At 36.3% G+C, this 17,834-nt stretch overlaps 1 protein-coding gene across 1 annotated transcript in view; it reads left to right on the top strand.

Moving 5' to 3' along the window:
- The first annotated feature begins 3,073 nt into the window (after positions 1 to 3,073).
- pou2af2 (POU class 2 homeobox associating factor 2) overlaps positions 3,074 to 17,834 on the top strand; it is a 69,978-nt gene continuing 55,217 nt past the window's right edge. The window contains exon 1 of the mRNA XM_047809132.1: positions 3,074 to 3,295. The gene's annotated coding sequence lies outside the window, so the exon portion shown is untranslated. The remainder of the gene's footprint in view (positions 3,296 to 17,834) is intronic.

Genomic DNA, 17,834 nt, shown 5'->3' with positions numbered 1-17,834 from the left:
ATCCCCGAAAATAATAACATCCACTTGCATTCATTTTATAGGATCCAGTTTGTCATCTAAATTTTATTCTAAACTCTACAATCTATAGAGATTATCAAGATATAATGATAAGTACTTAAGACACCTGACTGAAATTCAAATAATAAATCTTTTAAGAGCTAAGCTTGCATGCTGAAACCACCCAAAAGTGTTACCAACTAAAATGTCCCTGGTGGGTGCTTTATGTTTGTGGGTATAAAAATGGGCTCAAGCTTCAAAGAGCATTGACGGTATAAGAACATAAACACCTGTCTTTGCCGAAATGCTAAGAATGTGTGCACAGTCTACACAGTCTGCACATGCTCGTAATTCCACATCCCCATGTAACATCAATGCCATGCAGGATAAAGATATGCCTTCATGGAAACTTTTGTTAGGATACTGATGCTTAGTAAGCTGACTGTTAAGAGCTACACTGCACTTGCAACAGAGTGATTAGTTTGAGAGTCTCAGTCATGGAGACACTAAAATCAGCTGTAAACACTCAGCCATTAATGATCTATCACTCTTAAACTATTCCATTTGAAACTTAGCCCCAAGCATAATGTCATTTTGCCTTGTACCATATCCAGTGCTTCATCTTGTTAAATAATAATCAAGTGCCCAAAAATCTTTTTTAGCTTGAAGAGCATGCTCAATTTCCTGTATGGAAAAACACAATCATTCAATTGGCCTAAAAAACCGCAGACCAGGAATTGCGCAGAGCAGTGTTGAGACCAGCAATCTATTAGCAATGTTTAGCCAACAGGAAATGTTCTGATTTATCATTTTCACAAGTCCACTTGTAAACCCTAAAAACACTAGAAAAACCTCCAGACTTTTCAAAACTCAAAACATAAAATTAGCCTAAAGCAGTATGTTGCTAATTCTCAGGCCCCAGATTCAGCGGCCCTGGAGATCTGGATACGTGTAGCTTCCATGGGTTGATTTCGATCTGAACCTATGCAACCAGCTGTTAGTGGAGGCTTAAATGGTTAAGGTTTTGGGTTGTTGATTGGAAGATTAAGGTTCCAGCTGCCATTGTTAGGCCCCTGTAAGGAAAGGTCCTTAACCTTATTCGCTCCAATTTTGCTGTATCAAAGCTGCCCTTGTACTCTGATCCCAACCTCCAAAGCTGGAATATGTGAAGAAAAGAATTCCATGAATACATTATCCAGAACGAATAGATAACATGGTCCAAATATATACATTTGAAAATATGAATGGGGGTGTACACTAGAAATGGGTTGCTCCAGAAACTGTACACATGGGTGAACATCTGGGATGGATGCAAATGCAGGTAAACAGTTGTTTGCTGAAAACCAGGCAGACAGTCCAAAAATGTTATTAAAACAATATCAGGGATATCTAAGGATATCAGAGAAAAAGGCAAACTAGAAACATGTTTAAACTACTGTAGAAATGGGAAAATTAGGTCAAATCCAAAGCACAACACAACAAACAATAAGCTTGGTACAGTCTGATACAGGAGTGAATAAAGCTCTGTTTGATCTGATTTTCACATCAACCTTATGCTTTACTCTGTGAGATGTGACAAATGTACTGTACAGCATATATCTAACAGTCTTTCTTAATAAGATGGTTCTAAGATTAGAAGAAATTTAGAAGAAATTTTGAGGAACTCTTGTGTAATAGTGTAATATTGAGAAGATCTCAATATTACACTATTGAGAAGATCTCAAGGACCTTAACACTTTCCATTTACTACAATTCTCTATTTACTACAATTCTCAGAAACAGAGCAAAAACAGAAAGCATGGCATTTGCACATTCCCCAACAAAGACTATACTTTCTGGCATGACATCATTCAGATGTAACCTATAAGGCACAGCATGAGTTAAAAACATTACATCAGAGCCCTGTATGAAACTGTTTAGGCCTAATAACACACCATGTTTTACCTGCAGTATGTTTTTAGACTAATAACCTCTGACAGGCTTCAGGAAAATCAACCCCAAGAGACTAACAAGCTTCCAGGACAGAGTTAAGCTAACATTGGATCAATTTGGTGTGCAGGTTCACATTACATTACTGAATCCCTCCGGACCTGTTTCCACCCACCACATGGCCATGTTACTCACCTGCCCCACTGTCATTTTACTGACATCAGATTCAAATACATTCTGTAAGTTCAGCAGCATAAACAGTTTTCCACTCTAAGAAACTGCATGGACAAAGCAAATGAATCACAACATAGTGAAAACCTAGAAAGGTTTAGCTGAAAATCCCCTGAAGATCATCCCATGATTTCCCTCTCATGCTGAACTGTTTACCTCATGATGATTTTTGGTATATACAGAATTGTGAGAATGACAATAATAAAAACATCTACACACAGTTTTAATGAAACACTTGTATGGAAGACAAAACATTCATACTGTAACACCTCAACTTTTTTTTGTCCATTTTTATCAATCTGGATTTCATTAAATCACTGATGACAGAGCTGCACATCAACCATCACTTTGAACCATGAAAGTCCAAAGACAAAATAAGTTCCAAGTGCTGCTGGAGGGGCAAAATTTCTAGGGAAAGACTGGTGACGTAGCCCTATCAGCCTTTTCATCACTACCAAAATGTGGATACAATATCTCTGCATTGTTTAACCACACTGCAATTAGCACAACTCACTACCAAAGAGCTCTGGAGAATGACAGACTGAATGCCATTACACACTTAGGTTTACATAAACAAATGGGGATTTGTGTAGGATTGCTGGTGGTTATCATTGATGCTAGCTAACAAACCCAGTAAGAAATTGCAAACAAATTATGCTTTCTGAGCCATCCTTGTGTTTTGCACTTTTTATATCTTTGCTTTTCTGCCCTTATAAGGCACCATTTTGAAACACTTCAGATGTGTCGGAGCTGGAGGAAAACGAAATGTCTGAGTCCAACTATTCTAACAGGGTATGTCTGAACGACAAGAAGACAAACGATTTGAGTCATTCCAGCAGCCAGTTGAACCCTCTGGCTTTCTCCTGAGTTAACTCCTCGTCGGCAAAAAGCAAAATAATCACAAGCCTTCCAGTGCATGTCCTGTCTGGCTTCCCCTGGGCTGTGCTTGCTGCTCCGTAGCATATCTGCAGATTTATGGCATGCCTAGCTGGACAAAGACCAGAGCACTCTTTCATTTTTTCCAACTCAAACATGCTCTGCAACAACATGCTGATATTATTGGGTTTCTGAAACAAAACGCCTTAGGAGGAGAGAGGAGGGGGAGGTTGGCTGGAGACTGAAAATGAGAGTGAGAGAGGTGAGTGACTGTATTTTCTTTCTGAATGAGGGCACTGGTATATTTTGCCCATATTGAAGTGCTAGCGTGAGTGTGTTTGCTTTTGCGGAGGGGTCGGGGTTCTGCGGGTCTGTGGGTAAGGCCTAGGGAGGCTGTGAAGTTTGTCAGGTTAGTGGTGTTGGATGTATCTCTCTTCTGTACACCAGCTGCATTTCCTAGGGCAGTTATTCTAAACTCTGAGAATAACAAGTCATTTTCAACCTATGCCTCAGCCTGCTGCTGTGAGGACACGTGCACACACAATACATAATTCTTCTTTCACTGTCATGTGGCAGTTAGAATACACAATTCCTGTTGAACTTCAAACAATGTGAAAGCATGACAAAAGCTTTAAAAACAATGAAGCATCCTGAAATATGGAAGATTTGTAATTAACTGCCACCTCCAAATTTGGTATGTCATTTGTATAATACGTTTACATTTATGGCATTTGGAAGATAACGATGTTCAGAGCAACAATTTGTGTTTGTTTTAGCATTACTAAGAACTAGCTGCTTAGGGAACAGTTTAACACTACAGTCATTCTGCACATGCCCAGTAGAATCCTCTTGTGAAAACTTGCAAAAGAAGAGCAACTTAATCACATCTCTGTAGAATTTAAAATCAAATGTTTGATTTTAAGGTATGAAATTTATTTCCCTCACCTAGAGAACATCTGGTGATGATTCTTTATTATAGGTTCTTTATACGTACAGTAGGTACATGGAGCCTATACTTGGGGCACAAGGTGGAGACATCCTGAACAAGGTGGCAACCCATTGCAGGGCACAATCGCACGCACATTCACTACAGATAATTTTAAAATCCCAGTCAACCTACGGTGCATATTATTGGACTTGGAGAGGAAACCATAGTACTTGGTGGAAATCCCCACAGCATAGGGAGAATATGGGAATCAAACCCCAAAACCTCGAGGCAAACTGCAATACAAAATTCAGTCACACTTGATGAAAGGTGCTTTAACAGGTGCAAACATTTTAAAACAAGGCTTAATGGTTAGCAAATTTGGCTCACAACTCTGTGGTTGGGAGTTCAATTCCCATCTCCACTCAGGTAACCCTTGATTAATTTCTATATCCTGTGATGTTAACATGAAAACATGACATTTGTTTATGAAGTTAACAGACAAATATATTTATTGTGACAAAATCTAAGTCTTAAGAATATTTTATTTCTTATTTTTTTTTAATATGACAACTTTCTTAAAGTCGAAAAACAGGCTTAGCTCATCTGTTAAAATAAATTTTCCATCAACTTGACTAGACCAGAATCGGCCCCTTCAAACAGATAAAGTAACCATCATCGTGATTTTATTTGCTTACAGACCCTCTGGCTTTGATGCCAGTTATGATTACCCAAACTCTCTTTAGGACTTTTCACATTCTAGCTTAGCTTTTGCAAAGACATCAAATACCAGCTGGCCAGACACAAGCAGCAGGGGTGTGAACTAGAAAGGAAAAGTTAAAAAACATCAAGCTGAGGTATTTGTTTTGAGGTATGTGTTGGGGCCCTTTGTATTGCTCAGTATACCATACTGTATAAGGTCAATTTCTGACTCTAATTGTGTCACTAATTGTATGTATTTGTACAGACCTGAATAAAGAACTAATTTTGCTTCAGGCTTCAAAAAAGAAGACTATAAGTGATTTTTGATCAGTCGGAAGAATAGAATGAAGTATGTTTAACCATAACATATAATCTATATCAAGTATATGTGAAGAATTCCAATCCTGGTTATTGTGTGCTTGGGTCTATGCTATTGTCTTATGTATAATTCTGTAGTTTGGATACTTTGAATTTGAACTCAGACTTTTCTACCTTTTCAACCATGTGTATTTGCTATAAAACTACAGTATTTACAGAACTGGGTGTATTCATTAATTGTGCTGTATGTTATCTAATTGATTGTTGTATTAAATATGTCAGTGGAATATATTGGAATAATTTTGATTGATTGATGCGATGTGTGTGTGTGTGTGTGTGTGTGTGTGTGTGTGTGTGTGTGTGTGTGTGTGTGTGTGTGTGTGTGTGTGTGTGTGTGTGTGTGTGTGTGTGTGTGTGTGTGTGTGTTTGTGGTATGTGTACCCATGTTCTGGAATTTCATGAAACTAAAAAAACTTAACTCGTCACTTGTCAAATGCCAGATACAGCTGATCAAACCCCCACAGCATACGACTGCTCGGACTTCTCCATATTATTTTTAGAAAAAAGTTTGTAAATGCAAGGTAGGAAAAGGTTTTAGGTTAAAATGTGAATTGTGACTGTTGAAATAAATAGGCAGGTAGTTTATGGTACCAATATACAAAATGTGACTGGGTTAAAGGGCATACAGGCATTTTTAATTATACGGTTGTTGGACTGATTTATAGCTACAATTAGCAGTTTGGAAAAGAGGTAAGCTAAGTGCTTCATTCAGTAACTCAGCTGTCAGGTCAGATGATGTTTCAATCTGGCTAGATTTCAAAATTGCTCCACCCGTATTTTTTCATCCTTTCCAAACTTTCCTTTCTCAATCAGAACTGATTTTCACCAGCTGAGGTTAGACCATACCTGCCATTAACACTATATTGGCGTAGATACTCAGAACATTTTAGGAATTCAACAAGGACCAGAATGAAAACAGATGACATAATCTATCAGCCAGCCCCAATTTTTCTCTGTTTCTCTCTTCTCCACAGATTAATGAGTAACTTTAACCCCACTGGGAGGTTTTCTTGAGCTACAGTATGCCCATGGATTTAGGCCAGTTTTATTCTCCTACATGTTACCTCTGCTCGTTGGTATGCATGTTTCGCTTTTTATCACTCTTGTTTGCTTTCTCTTTCATGTTGACAGAGAAAATGAGAAGAATTTTCGGTATTGCCAAATATGGCCTTCTCACATACAAAACTATTTATTTTTTTCTGTTGAGCACAGGTCTTGAAATCATTCAGCTGAGCCTGGAATGTACTGTAAGAAGGCACTCTGCATTATCGACAGTCATAAAGTAGAGTGATAAGTATGTTTAAATAAATAAATAAATAAATAAATAAATATGCATTAAATAAATATCCATATCTTTATCTAAGTTTGGATTTACATGCAAAATGAGTGTGGTCTAAACTGAAAGGTTATTTCTTTTGTTTTATATATGAACCCTACCAATACTACACTGGAAGACTCAGATTAGTGTCAGCTAGACATGTTTCTTTCCCAAAATATGAACAAAAAAGCAGCCTAATTTATACTGCGCTGATCTTGACCAAGTAAATAAAAATGCTGTAAATGTAAATGCATTACTAATCCATAATACATACATTTCACTATAAGAAAACTACAATAATAAGCATAGCATCTCAATGACATACAGTATATGTTGAGGATTCACTTAATTATCACAATTTATGGTTTCATCCAAAAAAAAAAAAAAAACTTAAGCAAGATACAGTGACAAAATAAATATTCTCATGTTAGAGTCTCATTTAGTGTTTAGTGGAGGGCGGGACATATTAATTCATCCTGAGAAACAGGTCAAAGGTTGCAGGTCAAGCATGCACTACAGGAAATGTTTATCACAAAAATCTGTCTCCCCTGAATATGGAGTGTGATAAAAGTCAGCTTTTCTGTAAAATCTGTTAACTCATAATTCCAGGGAAATGAATGGTAGGGTTGCACGCATCAAGATTTTATTGTTCTGTCTCATGTCACTCTTATGGCTTTTTCCTGCTAGATCTGTGTATCTGTATAAACTTTTTTTATGGCCCGAACACATAGCACAAATACCTAAAACCTTACTATTTTAAAGCTGTATTGCACGGTTCAAATAGAATGTTTTACTTAGGATTATGAAGCTAAAAATAACTAAAAATAAATAAGATAAATCAGTGTGATATGTTAAGGAACGTCAGTGAAACAAGTTAGCTCCTGTTATCCTTTTAGCCTCTAGAAACAGTCATTCTTGCATCAGTCTTTGTTTTTTTTAATCTATTGAAGCTAATGAGACAAATAAATTCAGCTTGTCATGTTACTAAGAAACCAGAAAGCACAAACCCATCTGTCCTGAAAACTCTCTTACGGTGGAATTTTACTCACTTATGGTTTACTTTTTACTGTTAAATCTTAAATAACTGTCTCCAGATGTGTTCTCTCAAATTCTACCGTATCAACAATTCTATATTTCTTTGTCCCATAATTCCATTATTATTATTATTATTATTATTATTATTATTATTATTATTATTATTATTATTATTATTGCCTTGGATTATGTGAAACATTTAATAACATGCCCTGTGAATAAGCAAGTATGAGAAGTGATAACATCTTAGAACTAGTGCATTAATATAAACCTATTATTAATCCTACAACCAGACCTACATGCCCTTATAGAAATGCTGTTATAGAAAATATATTCTCACTTTCTTCAATGAGAACTCAACAGTGTTGTGGTTTAAAATTAATTTAACAGTCTCGACAGTTATAAGAAATGAATCCATAATGTTCTTTATATCAAATACAGAGTATATCGAGTTGTCTATAAGTATGGATTACAACTGCTTGTCTAAATAAAATATATTGCTTATGAAACACCATATTATTATTTAATTCACGCAGAGTAGGCTAATCCTAGTATATGTATTAGTATATAAACCTGCCAAAATCTTTTTCTAACAAATATAGTTGAGATATATATATATATATATATATATATATATATATACATATATATATATATATATATATATATATATATATATATATATATATATATATATATATATATATATATATCCTCTCCTCCTACATATTATAGCATTTGGCAGATCCCCTTATTCAGCATGCCTTACATTTATCTCCATTATACTTCTAATCATATATCCCCTATATATAACTGAGCAATTGCTTGAGCCCGCAATCGGTGGCAGATTGAGGGTCACAGCCATCGAGCAGTAGTCCTTGCACTTTAACCACTGAGATACCTTGTGTTTGGATAAAAAAAAACTCTTGCTCTTGGGTTTTTTGCATCCCAATGCACAGCTCTAGTCTCAACCAGATGCCATGTCTGGCAAGCTTTCTAAAATTGTGTTTGTTATTATTTACATCCCTCGATTACAGGCAGTGCAATCAGTACAATAATGATAATGATGCCTTTATTATTGCCACACATTACATTACAGCACAGTGAAATTCTTTTCCTTACAAATCCCAGCCTTGGAGGTTGAAGTCAGGGCACACGGTCAGCCATGGTGTAGTAGTTTGGGGGGTTGAGGGCCTTGCTCAGACATTAACAGTGTCACTGTTAGTAGCCTTGAACCCTACTCTTATTTTAACAAACAGACCTAACTACTTGCCACCACTGCCCCAATAGTGACTAGCCACTGAGAGGTAAATAAATATTGAAATAAACCCTCAAAAGCTGAGATTTAACCCTGCAGTGCCTGGGTCGGTTTTCTGCCTACGAATCAAATCCAGGCCTCAGTGGTGAGATCGTGGGATCCTGATGCTGAACTACCATTAAAAAAAAATGGTACTTTCACTTACTTGAAACACTTGGCTTTAATTAAATCTCCCACAACAGCAACAGGCACCTTAATAGAAATTCATTGTAATTTGCTTGTGGTTCAGATTCAAACAAACAAACAAACAAACAAACAAACAAACAAATAAATAAATAAATAAATAAATAAATGAACAATACCACATTTTTTGAATTCACTGATTATAAAAAAAATAACTATTTGCAGAACATTTATAACTCCTAGATATTCAACTCTTTGGCAAGCAAGTTAACTATGTTTCAGATCAAGAATGTTTTTCTCAAATCAAGAAAATGTTGTTTACTTCGGTCAGTTTAGGGGATTATTAAATTCCAGATAGATCCGAAAAATTCCTGATATGTTATCAGAATGTACCACAAAGCTGGGACACAGTGTTGCTTTTAGTCAAAATGGAGTCCTTAGGTTGACATTTCATTATAATGACTCTCTTTTATTAGAGGAAAGTTTTCATGTTTTATATGTTCATGCAAATTATATAATTATGTTGGCTTTGTAGAAGCCAACATTCTGATTTCCGTTATAAGCTTATTATTATTATTATTATTATTATTATTATTATTATTATTATTATTATTATTATTATTATTATTAGCCAAAGATTTATCAAGAGTAACTATAATAAGTAGAATCTCATAATGACTGCAGTATTGACATGAAATGTCCAAACCCTCAGTAGCCACTTTTTGCCAAAAGTATTGGCACCCCACCGGGTATTCTAGTGACGTTACTCGACACTACGTGATGTCACGTGTAGCCCCGCCCCCAAAACAAGTGAAATCAAAAATTTGCACAACATGGACATGTGACATATCAAAACACTCAGCACAATGAGGGGAACAACCCCGCGGGTATTTTGGTCATGGCACATGAAAATCAAAAATTTCCACAACATGGACATGTGACACATCAAAACACTCAGCACAATGAGGGGAACTACCTCACATTTATTTGGATCACGTCAAATGCTCATGTCTGCTCGCCTCCAAAAGTATTGGCACCCTAGCGGTCCAGTAGCTTTCACAATCTTTCTGTCCTCCAAAAAGCACCGGCCTTTGCGAATACTTGCACCATCAAAGCCAACATCAAAGTTTGTCGCGACGAAGTTTGAAGTTGATAAAGTTAAAGTATACATTAGTTAGACTTCTAATTAAAGTACATTTAAATACGAAAAGGAAATATTCTTTTTCTTGTTTATAGGATTTACAGGATTTGTCTTGTGTTAACGTGTGTTTCAATGATTTACGAATAAATGGGGTCCCGCAAGGCTCCATTTTAGGGCCACTTTTATTCACTATTTATAAAAACTGTCTATTCATATGGATATACTGTCCACACTGGATGGTTTTTACTGGTTTTATGGAGCATTGGCTTTGTTAATAAAAGCATAGTTCTTCTGTTTGTACTGAAATATAGTTATGAAATATGTTTTATTTTGGTGCTACCTACACAACGTGCCAAATATTAATATAATGTTTACAAGTATGGTCTTTTTCTTGCTAGGAGGATTGCCATGTTCACCGTTTTTCCACTACTTTGAGATTATTTGGGAACAGATTTTCTGGTAGAAAAGGGAAATGTGAAAAAGTGTAAATTAGGATGTACAGAACAACTTCTTTTTTTAAGATATATTGTAAAGACTGGGAGACAAAAAATCTTTCACAAATTGTGGATAATGCAAATCAGAAAATGTGCCATTGAGATGCGTGTTTTTGCTGGTTTGGCTGGTTATTGGGAAGTAGATAGAAACCAGAGAACTCAGAAAAAAGCCACATGGACACTAGGATGATGTGTGAAACCCATGAGGCAATAACCCTAATCCAAACCCTGGAGCTGTAAGGTGGCAAAAAGCTGTGAGTTGAACACAAAGCATTAATTTCTTTGGATCTGTTTTAACACTACAAAACATGATACAGCATGTAAGTTTGTGATAAATCCTTTGGTATATATTAATATTTTCTCCTAACAATACTAGTAGTATTCTAGTTGGGTTTTTTTTAACCACTAGACCTTTTGGGGGTGGACTAATATTTATGTTCTAGTAATGTTCATATTTAATTATCTGTTCAGAACTCTTGCTGGACAAATAAATATACATTCTGTTAATTAATGCTGTAGTAAATAGTGTATGTCCTCTTCCAATGCTTGTAAAATGCTTTCCATTACTTGCTTTCCATTACTTACACATCAGGCTCCTACAGGCAATGTTTTGACCATATGCACTGGAAATCAACACACTAAAAAGAACGTTGGTTCACATGAGGTATGATGTCTACAGTATATGTACACTCATGATTATATACAGTACATGTATAGCAGTATACTGTACCTTGAAGAGGAAATCTGATATAGTTACATTATATAATGGTGTGGTATGTTACACATTTTCCAGCTGTGCCTGGAAAGCTGGCAGAGGAAAACAGAGCTTAAATAACTATGTAATGGAGTTACAGACTCTTTAAGGACCACCAAAGAGGACCACCACAGAGAAGATGTGATACACTTTGCTGAAAAATATATAGCCTGGTAGAGTTTGCTATTAATGTATTGATGCATTTTGTATGATTTCTTATTTTGCATTAGGGTATTAATAGAAATAAACTGAGAATTTAGGTGTTGAAAACAGGGTTCTTTCGTGTTGAAATTGTAGTTTTATGCAATAATAATGCACAATACAATAACGCAATAAGAAAAGTTTCTGGTGTACCCTTAAAATGTCAAATTAATAACTGATTGCACACTGACAACGCTGATCAATGGTCTACTTTATCACCAGTGTCAGCAGAAACATGATGATTCATACAAGAGCTATCTGAGTGCTATATAGAGCGGATTAAAACGATAATAAAACAACTAGAAAGGTTTATACTGGGTAGCTAATATAGTTTTGGAGTTAAGAAGTAACCACTAAGTCTGTGAAAAAGTTCTGTGAAACAGTTTTTAATCAATTATATTACTACTTATATAACTACTTGTTTATGAGGTGGGAGAGGGAGTAGGCGATGGCTAGCAAGTCTCAAGGAAGGTAGGGTGGAGATCTTAAAAGGTAGTGTGGAGAGATTTGATGTTAAGATAAGTGAAAGCGACAAACTGAACATCAGTGGCAGTAAAGTGGGTCATGGAGGGTCAGAATAATATGTTCAGAAATGCCCCTTATTAAATCATTTCTAGTGCAACAGTGGCTGAGGTTCAAATGCTTCTAACTGACAATTATATACACTGTATTCATATGCATACAGTATATATGTATATATATATGAACACAGCTAAACAGTTGGTACTTTTTGGGGTATGTGTATATTTTGGGTTACAATGTGTAGTCATACGTATGTGGACACCTAACCAACTCAATTATATGTGCTTGTTGAACATCTCATTTCAGTGTTTATCGACATGTTTGTTGCATTAATATCCTCCACTCCTCTGGGAAGGCTTTGAACTACATGTTGGAATGCACCTGTTAGGATTTGCACATTCAAGGCAACCTGGCGTGCACTCGCCTTTCCAGTTAATTTCAAAAGTGTCCATTGAAGCTGAGGTCAGGGCTTTGTACAGGGGGTTCTTCCGCTTCAGCTTTGGCACATCATGTCATCATGGACCTTGCTTTTTGCACAGGGGTACTGTAATGCTGGAACCGTAATGGTAAGGTTTATGTTTAATTAAATCTGTTTTAAAAAAAAATAAAAAAGAAGAAACATTTGGATTTATGGAGCACAAACAGTTAAATATACAACATTGTATTGCATTGCACATCGAGTTGGCTTGTATATTCTTTAATTTGTTTTTTGAATATGTGCAAAGTTCTTGCTTTTGCACAAAGCATTAGTGTTTGTGAGTATTTGGGTGTGACAATGAGAAAATGCATATCCATTTTTAACAAATACAGCAGACTAAAGGCCAGGATGTTTATCAGAGGGCATGTCTACAACATCAGACATGTGTGACTGGTTATACAACAGAAAACAATCTAATATGCATGCATAAGATAAACAATAGGAAAAGGGAAATAGAAAAAAACAATGGCTGTATTAAGAAACCTGATAAATGGGATCCAGTGAGGACCTGCGGGACAGGGTGGGGAATCCAAATTTTTTCTGGTCTGGAATGAAAAAAAACTATGTTTTCAATGACACTTGATTCAAATATTTAATATTGTGAGAACAAGAATCATGTGAGTTGTCTTCTGGATCACTGAACCAGTCCGCTGAGTGAAAACTGTGGGCAGTGTACAGGACCCACATTTATCTTACACTGTTTAATGGAAATAGCATAGAGCCTGGTAACAACTTCCTGTCAGAAAGATTGCAATTCATTTAAACTAGTACAGTTGTTTCAAAATAATAGCTAACTTGCTATCATAAAGTACTATATTTTTTAAACTGGAAACAATTTGGTTCACATAGCATCACACTTATTCACATTTTGCTTGAGTAAGTACTATACAGAAATTACACACTATACATACTAATTCACACTTAGTATCCATTATATGATGCAGTGAAAATCTCATATGGCTTTTATGATATCCTAAAGGTTCAGGTTTTAATTGGTAATGAAATGTGGTATGAAATATTCTTCATGACTTCCCATGAATGTTTCGCAGCAAATAATGTGCAAACTGTAGAGCCAATGGTTATTTATGGCATGACTAACTCATATTTATAACCCATGGATTAAAATGATGCTTATTAACAAAATGTAACGATAATCAATAATTGTGTCCAGTTGTTGTCTAAGACTTTATTAGTGCCACTTAATAGTGACTTTTTGTTAGGCATAAATTCTAAAAAAGGATTATTAAACAGCTTACAAAGTCTTAAACTGGTATTAGGTTTTTAGAACTGGAGCTAACTGTTGTTAAAGGTGAGCAACGTAAAACAAACCAAAGAAAGCAAAGCACATCTGAGCACTCAGAAGCTGAGTCTATTAAGTCTGTGCCTTTCTGTACCTGCTCCCTATCACACACTTTAGACAGTCATAAGGAAACAGGCAGACCGACCAATGCACTGATTTCATAATTGCTGTGGTTTCCCTCTGCACCACAATCACTTTAATCTTGCTTCACTTAGCCTAACCCCATACCACAACCCAAACGTTTCATCAATCCACTGGGAGAGATTCTGTCTTTCACTCTCTCTGGCTGTTCTATCTGCCAAATTCAGACAGCTTTGACATACTGTACAGCTCTGAAAGCTTTACAACAGCTCTAGGCAAACGGGAAAGGCCATGCCTTTATTTATTAATGCCAATAATATGCTTTTCAAATAATAAACAATAAACTCATGCTTTCTTTCAGCAAGCGATAATTCAACTTGTGTCTCAACAAAGGTTTTAGGTTTCCTGTATTCTGAAACATTTTAAACTGGAAGTATTTCATGAATGTCACTTTATCTGTCTCTGCATACAAATTGGTCTTAGTTCTATTGGCCCATTTGTAAAAAATAAATAAATAAATAAAAAATTGCTGTCTCTAAAAAAATGGACAGTGCAGCATTCATAGGGCATTAGGAAACTTCATATACATATACATATGATACAAAATAAATCTTTAGCTAGACTTTCTTCAAATAGCCTCTAAGTTTGGTTTAGCTGGATTATGTTGCCATGTAATCCATCAAGTCCTACCAAGGAACAGCTTGGTTTTTCTAAAAGTATTCGGTTTACTCTAGAGACAGCAGATACCATGAGCTTCCTCCAGCCATGGAGACAACAAGCTGAAGAGACTTGCCAACTGACGAGAACTGCACAGTATCACACTGACACTCATGCGAAAAAGTGTAGATGTGGAACTGCATTACACACAGCTGCTTTAAAAAAAATTCCTTACCTAATTACGTCTTTCTGCCACTTTTCTCTCTCTCTCTCTCTCTCTCTCTCTCTCTCTCTCTCTCTCTCTCTCTCTCTCTCTCTCTCTCGCTCTCTCGCTCTCTCTCTCTGGCACCTGTCCTCTATCCTGGTGGTAGCATGTATTGGAATATGAATTATAGTTAGCAGTCTCTCCCTATAGACACAGATTTTAAGCTTTTATTACATGGTTATTCAAGCTCATTTTTTCAAGGCTAACAGCAAATGAATATATCAGGTAAGGCTGAAAATGTTTGGAAAGGTTCGAGCTAATTTATAGGTTTAGAATGGGTTTCCGACAAACCTGTACCAATAGTTGGGAATAAAGTCTATAAACCATTACTAAATCAATAACCATCCAAGACATTGGTAAAAAAGACTCATTAGCGTAACTTTGACCACAGAACACAGATCTGACTTCACTTTATTTATTAAATATCCTCATAGTGTAAACCACAGTCCATTTATAATTCCTTCAACCATTTTTCTTTTTAGATACCTCTTACCCTCTGGGCTACACATTTGTTCTTTCCCACTGTAAAAGATATTCTTCACAGTTCTGCTTAATAGCTGAATGGAACATACTGAACATGCTGTAGTGGCTTGGCCCAAGCCTAACATTTAGTTTTGCCCCGATAACCATGCCACACTGGCAGACATCTCTGATGCAAATCTATGTTGAGATGAACAGATTGCAAGTGAGGCTGAATATAAATATGGGTGCACAGCTGCTCATGTTTCAAACAACAGTTTAAAATACATGAATTGTGCTTATGCATGCTGGTATTTCAGTGGTTTGGTTAGAATGAAGCCACAGCACCCTGAAATGGCTCAGTTCCACTTTAGATAAGCAGGTGCTCCATCCAGCATCCAATTTTCTAACCTAATTACTTAGAAAATAGAGGCAATTAGTGGTTTTATCAATTATATTTCCTGACATGTTGCTTGCAGTAGGGAGTGCCAGCCTGTTAAAATGAGACTTTGGATGAAAGCCATGCAGGATTTGGTAGAGTTGAACTCAGTTCCTCTGGCATTATTGTGAGTAACGACAGAGCGGATGTCATCTACCCCATAATCTCTTCTGCCCAAGGCTGGTTTTAAACAGTTGGTCATTTTTGGCCTCTCTCAAAGTCTGAATTCTATTAAAAAAGGCATGGATTTGCTGTAAAACATCAGTTTCTACTTCACATTGAATGATGATGTATTGGCAAAAGACATATATCACACAAATGAACAGACTTGGGACAGTTTAAAAAAAAAAGAGTGAAATCAGAGATCAAGCCAAAACCAAACGAAAGGAGCAGAGAGGAAATAAGTTGTTCAAACAGCCTATTTAGAATATCTTTTATATGGACTCTGCTGCACCTGCACTGTAAAGCAGGGTTTACACAGTATGCATTTTCTGTCACAGACAAGAATAATTGAAATATTATTTGTTCATAATTTAGTTTGCAATCTGCAACATTGTTTAAAACGCTTGCCCCATGTGCCTGAAAGACATGATGAGAAAGTTCTGGCAGTGTGAGAGATTTTGACTAAAATCACAGTGTGCCAGCTGCCAAGATGATCAAATACTGTAAATTCTAGTAAGAGCAGAATGGCTTAGGAATCCAGCTAGAAATCAATTATTTTCAATGCTGAAGTGTAAAATGGTTCTGTTTATAAAACCCAATTTTCTGCATTAGCATCAATTAATTCAATTCAAATTTATTCGTATGGTGCTTTTTACAACTGACGTTGTCTCAACGCAGCTTTACAGAACATAAACATAGAACAAAAGGTTATTATAAAGAATAATACAAAGATTACTATCATACAAAATTCAAGATTAATATTAGATATATTTAAGCGAGTTTGTATTCATCCCGAATGAGCAAGTCTGAGGTGACTCAGGCGACAGTGGCGAGAAGAAACTCCATTGAATGGTAAAGGAAGAAACCTTGATAGGAACCAGACTCAAAGGGGAACCTCATCCTCATATGGGTGACACTGTTGGGTGTGATTATAAATATACAGTCTGACAAATCACAAGTCTTCCTTTAGATGTTTTAAGGTCATCATATAGTCTAACAAGGGAAGTTTGTACAGCGTGACCAATAATGTACTGAGTACACTGTACATTGTCCTGTGTATTCATTTTACTGTTACTTACAATTTTCATTTTACATTTACATTTACATTTACAGCATTTGGCAGATGCCCTTATCCAGAGCGACGTACATAAGTGCTTAAATCTCTAACATTGAATACATTTATGCTGGTTCACTAGGTTACATACTTAAGATACTATGAGTTTAAAACATTTGTTCAAAGTTACAATGAAAAAGTGTCAAAGGTTTTTTTTTTTTAATGCAAAAGATAAGGAAAGAAGTGCTAGTTGAAGTGTTTCCTGAATAAGTAGGTCTTTAACCGCCGCTTGAACCATTTCACTGAACCAACATGCTGCTATGTGTTCTTCTTGTCTTACATTATGTTACTCTTTGCAATAAAGTTGGTCTTCTCTGAGAAACTGAGAGGGAGGTGAGATTACGAGGGTCCAGAGCCCTGGTCTCACTACAGCTCTATTCCCATGATGACATAAATGTGGGAGAGGTCCTAATGAACACCACCTGCCTATGACCCCCTCCCTTCCTCCCTCTCACTCTCACACACAGACACAAACACACACCTCTTATTCTCTTTCAGTCCACAGTTTCCCTTTTTTGGCTTCATGAAATAAGGCATGGACAGCTGTTCAGAGTGTTTAGAAGTGACATTTACACTCTCACACATGGTTCAGTGATAAGGATGGATGAGATCCCTTATTCCCTCTTTTCCTTTCCAGATGATTACAGGAGTCTCTACTGAGACACTTCAGCAAACAATCACATGTGATGACATTGCATCGCTCAGAGGCCAGTCACAGTAAATTAACACTGAGCACAGCAGCCATTACACAATATCATTATCCTTCTCCAGCCTCTAAACTTACACACACACACACACACACACACATTTGACTTTCTTTCTCAAAAAAGAATGCTATGTCTAAGCATTTATTTATTTGTTATTTGTTAACTATCAGATGTTATATTCCTATCCCTGTGGGAACATTTGGTCACTACCGAGATAAACATGCACCC

This window comes from Tachysurus fulvidraco, chromosome 26 (assembly GCF_022655615.1).
Source record: "Tachysurus fulvidraco isolate hzauxx_2018 chromosome 26, HZAU_PFXX_2.0, whole genome shotgun sequence".
Taxonomy (NCBI): Eukaryota; Metazoa; Chordata; class Actinopteri; order Siluriformes; family Bagridae; genus Tachysurus; species Tachysurus fulvidraco.
This window is presented reverse-complemented; position numbering and strand designations above follow the sequence as displayed.